At 54.2% G+C, this 5,000-nt stretch overlaps 1 non-coding gene across 1 annotated transcript in view; it reads left to right on the forward strand.

Annotated features, from left to right (window-relative positions):
• The first annotated feature begins 3,610 nt into the window (after nt 1-3,610).
• Nucleotides 3,611-5,000, forward strand: part of LOC124761949 — a 1,909-nt gene continuing 519 nt past the window's right edge. The window contains exon 1 of the ribosomal RNA XR_007012460.1: nt 3,611-5,000. This exon is cut by the window's right edge and continues 519 nt beyond it. This is a non-coding gene — a ribosomal RNA (small subunit ribosomal RNA).

Here is a 5,000-nt window from a genome sequence, read left to right on the forward strand (position 1 = left end):
TCCGCACCACAAAACATACCGCCATCTGTAGGTCTCCCGCAACATGACCTCCTGCAACGACGCTACCGCCATCTATGAGACGCCAAGCCGACTAAGACAGCGATGGCGCCACAGTGGCCGCCTTTCGACGCCACCCACAAAGGCTGCAGCCTCTGTCGACCATAGCACCCAATCTCCAGTGGCTCTGCCGCACGAAGCCGTGGACCGGCAATGACGCCACCCGCACCCGTTCGTGCACCACCCCAACCGCCAAACTCGCACCTCCAGCGGATGAACGGCGGACGTTTCCCGCACTCGTAAAGTGCAATCCACCCCTATAACTTGCGTTTCATGAAGAGTTATTTCCAATATGCGACATTCCCGCTGTCCGTATACATGAGCCGCGACCTGTACCACTTACGAGCGAGAGACGCGATCGCGTTGCTCACTGTACGGCGTCCGATACCGAGCCATCAGCATGTCGGTCCCCATGCGCGTTGCACTCGCACTCGCAGTCGCAAAAACGTGGGGCAAATATATTACGCGGAAGAGTTATAACAGACCGAGCCCCACTGCATGGGGGGAGTCTTTGTCACTAATGTACACAGATGGAACATTTTGGACTGGAACCAGATTACCCGTACACACGGCGCTGATTAGTAATCAATGCAGAGCCATCAAACTACAGCAAATATACACAACTGTCCGTATACATGCTGAAAGAGTCTGCCCAAAATGGGAACCACACGTCAGCCAGACACTCTGATCACGCACCACTCTCTGCTTCTAACAGGCGCACATACAATATGTAAGCACCAGCATGGAACAACATCCAGTGCATCTTCTCCGCCACATTACACAATCCACACTATCACAACCAGACCAGGAGGTCCGTGCGGAAAATACAATATCCCAGCCTTTCGACATCCACCATTGCGCAGACCAGGCACCAACACCCACACATGTCCTATACAACGGTGCACCCAACATCACAATAGTACCTCCTGTCACAGCGCACAAACAATGACATGAGTCAAAGACACAGGTCTCACACAAGCATAGAATTGGAGCGCCGCCTCTAATAAGCCAAAGGTGCATCCTGACGTGACAAATCTGATCATGTCACAAGCATTCACTTACTATAATCACTATCAACGAACCTGCCGCCCCCGCCCCCCCCCCCCCTACACCTTTCCGTACAACAACGTGTAACCTAACCTAACCTAACCTAACCTATGTTGTACCTTAACCTAACCTATGTTGTACCTTAACCTAACCTATGTTGTACCTTAACCTAACCTATGTTGTACCTTAACCTAACCTATGTTGTACCTTAACCTAACCTATGTTGTACCTTAACCTAACCTATGTTGTACCTTAACCTAACCTATGTTGTACCTTAACCTAACCCATGTTGTACCTTAACCTAACCCATGTTGTACCTTAACCTAACCCATGTTGTACCTTAACCTAACCCATGTTGTACCTTAACCTAACCCATGTTGTACCTTAACCTAACCCATGTTGTGCCTCAACCTAACCCATGTTGTGCCTCAACCTAACCCATGTTGTGCCTCAACCTAACCCATGTTGTGCCTTAACCTAACCCATGTTGTGCCTCAACCTAACCCATGTTGTGCCTTAACCTAACCCATGTTGTGCCTTAACCTAACCCATGTTGTGCCTTAACCTAACCCATGTTGTGCCTTAACCTAACCCATGTTGTGCCTTAACCTAACCCATGTTGTGCCTTAACCTAACCCATGTTGTGCCTTAACCTAACCCATGTTGTGCCTTAACCTAACCCATGTTGTCGCCTTAACGTAACCCACGTTGTCGCCTAAACCTGCTCTGTAATTGTTATACGACTCGTTCAATTACTGTAGTGTTGCCCACCCGCAACCCTCGCAATATAGTTCGCTACTCGCACTGCCCGCACCCCTGTGTATCGCTTCATGTTAAACACCTTGCAAGTCTTGCTCACTTTCCACATGCTCCTGCTGTACACTGTAATGTGGATGGCAGCAGGACGTACATGCCGCCCCTCCCCACGTCCCCACCTTGCCCCCTGCCTTCGCAAGCTGGTTGGTGAGAAGTTTGCATGTTCAATGCCCTTCGCATGCGACGTACTCAGGCTACGTTGTGGTGCGGCCTGTGTCAACTGTCCGCTGATGTCGTACGCGTGAACCACAATCTGTACTGCACATTCGTCCTTATGTACTGAATGATACATCGTGGCACATGTGTGACCGCACAACGACTGCGCCCAAAAACGGCGGACCATACAGTGCAAATATTGTGCACGCAGCTACGTGTCGTCTCCCTATGAGAGCTGGATTGCAGTGTGGTACGCCATAGAGACGTGTGGGAGGAACGGACGCCGTGGATGGCGATCAGCATGAGCTGTCTGTTGATGTATTCGGACCTAGTCGTCTCTCCTCACACACCGTGATGGCATGGTGCACCGCGTTCCATATCTGCGACATGCTACAGAGGCCGGTTGACAGTCGTTCGAGCAATGGACATCGCATACGTACGGGGGCCACCTTCCACGTATTGTCTAGGCGTGCACATTTTGTTGCGTGTATGTGGGCAGACGTAGTGTGGCGTGACACCTGACACAGGCATGCAATAATCGTTGAAGTTGCAAATGGCGATGGACGCCTGCGTTTTCTGGTGAAGTTACGCAAATGAACAAATGGTAACCTGTTGTGGTGCGGTTGTTCTCGCTAGGGGTGAATCGGTGATGGCGACGATAGGTTGAGGTACTAACCGGTTGTTCCAGCGATACCCACCATGCCGACGAAACTGAACGGCATCTGGGTGTGAAGCGATACGCGGCGGTGGCTGGGTGGGACCGTCCCCGGCCGGTGAGGGGGCGCCTCCCGGCGTGCTGGCCGCGCGGTGCGTGGGCGCACGCGCTACAGCCGGCTGGTGGGGGCGGCCAGTGGCAGGCGCGCCGGCCGACGGACGCGGCAGGCGTCGCAGCTGCGCGCCGGCGCACCCTGCGCGCGGCGCCGTGCGGCCAAAGTAGGTCCTCGCGGGCCCGGTGCGAAGCGCGGTGGACATCTTCAGTGTGCTGGTCCGATTGAGGACTGTGTGCGTTGAGGATGCGCCGCCGCCCGGCGCTCGGCGCCGCGACGCCGTCTGCTGCTCGGTCGCCCCAGCGGTTCTCGCTGGTGGTTTGTATCGCAGCTGTGCGGATGTGTTGGCGCGTGCGCTGTGCTGGGAGAGTTCGCTTCGGCACCCAAGTGGGGCTTTTGTCCTTCTGTGGCGCTGGCGTTGGAGCTGCCGGTCACCGTAGGTGGCGCGTGTTGTCTCCCGCCGGCAATGCCACGACAGCACGCTCCCGGGCCTCTGTCGGCAGCGGCAAGCTCAGTTGGGAGCACGGGTGGTCGCACCGAAAGCGTCTACTCGCCTAACTCCGGGCGATTGCGCCTCTCTCGAACCCGACCAAGTACTTGGGACGGCGCTGCGCGCCGCCGGGACCTGAGAGGGTTTCGAGGTGTATTGTGCAGGGGAGCTCAGCCTCCTCCTGTTTGCAGAATGATTGAGCGGACGCTTGCGTGTTCGCGCGGGCCCCCGGGACACACTCCCGGGCGGCCGGCTGCTCAGCTCTAGTTGACGCAGCTCCCTGGTTGATCCTGCCAGTAGTCATATGCTTGTCTCAAAGATTAAGCCATGCATGTCTCAGTACAAGCCGCATTAAGGTGAAACCGCGAATGGCTCATTAAATCAGTTATGGTTCCTTAGATCGTACCCACGTTACTTGGATAACTGTGGTAATTCTAGAGCTAATACATGCAAACAGAGTCCCGACCAGAGATGGAAGGGACGCTTTTATTAGATCAAAACCAATCGGTCGGCTCGTCCGGTCCGTTTGCCTTGGTGACTCTGAATAACTTTGGGCTGATCGCACGGTCCTCGTACCGGCGACGCATCTTTCAAATGTCTGCCTTATCAACTGTCGATGGTAGGTTCTGCGCCTACCATGGTTGTAACGGGTAACGGGGAATCAGGGTTCGATTCCGGAGAGGGAGCCTGAGAAACGGCTACCACATCCAAGGAAGGCAGCAGGCGCGCAAATTACCCACTCCCGGCACGGGGAGGTAGTGACGAAAAATAACGATACGGGACTCATCCGAGGCCCCGTAATCGGAATGAGTACACTTTAAATCCTTTAACGAGTATCTATTGGAGGGCAAGTCTGGTGCCAGCAGCCGCGGTAATTCCAGCTCCAATAGCGTATATTAAAGTTGTTGCGGTTAAAAAGCTCGTAGTTGGATTTGTGTCCCACGCTGTTGGTTCACCGCCCGTCGGTGTTTAACTGGCATGTATCGTGGGACGTCCTGCCGGTGGGGCGAGCTGAAGGCGTGCGACCGCCTCGTGCGTGCTCGTGCGTCCCGAGGCGGACCCCGTTGAAATCCTACCAGGGTGCTCTTTATTGAGTGTCTCGGTGGGCCGGCACGTTTACTTTGAACAAATTAGAGTGCTTAAAGCAGGCAAGCCCGCCTGAATACTGTGTGCATGGAATAATGGAATAGGACCTCGGTTCTATTTTGTTGGTTTTCGGAACCCGAGGTAATGATTAATAGGGACAGGCGGGGGCATTCGTATTGCGACGTTAGAGGTGAAATTCTTGGATCGTCGCAAGACGAACAGAAGCGAAAGCATTTGCCAAGTATGTTTTCATTAATCAAGAACGAAAGTTAGAGGTTCGAAGGCGATCAGATACCGCCCTAGTTCTAACCATAAACGATGCCAGCCAGCGATCCGCCGCAGTTCCTCCGATGACTCGGCGGGCAGCCTCCGGGAAACCAAAGCTTTTGGGTTCCGGGGGAAGTATGGTTGCAAAGCTGAAACTTAAAGGAATTGACGGAAGGGCACCACCAGGAGTGGAGCCTGCGGCTTAATTTGACTCAACACGGGAAACCTCACCAGGCCCGGACACCGGAAGGATTGACAGATTGATAGCTCTTTCTTGATTCGGTGGGTGGTGGTGCATGGCCGTTCTTAGTTGG

Source organism: Schistocerca piceifrons, unplaced genomic scaffold (assembly GCF_021461385.2).
Source record: "Schistocerca piceifrons isolate TAMUIC-IGC-003096 unplaced genomic scaffold, iqSchPice1.1 HiC_scaffold_589, whole genome shotgun sequence".
Lineage (NCBI taxonomy): Eukaryota > Metazoa > Arthropoda > Insecta > Orthoptera > Acrididae > Schistocerca > Schistocerca piceifrons.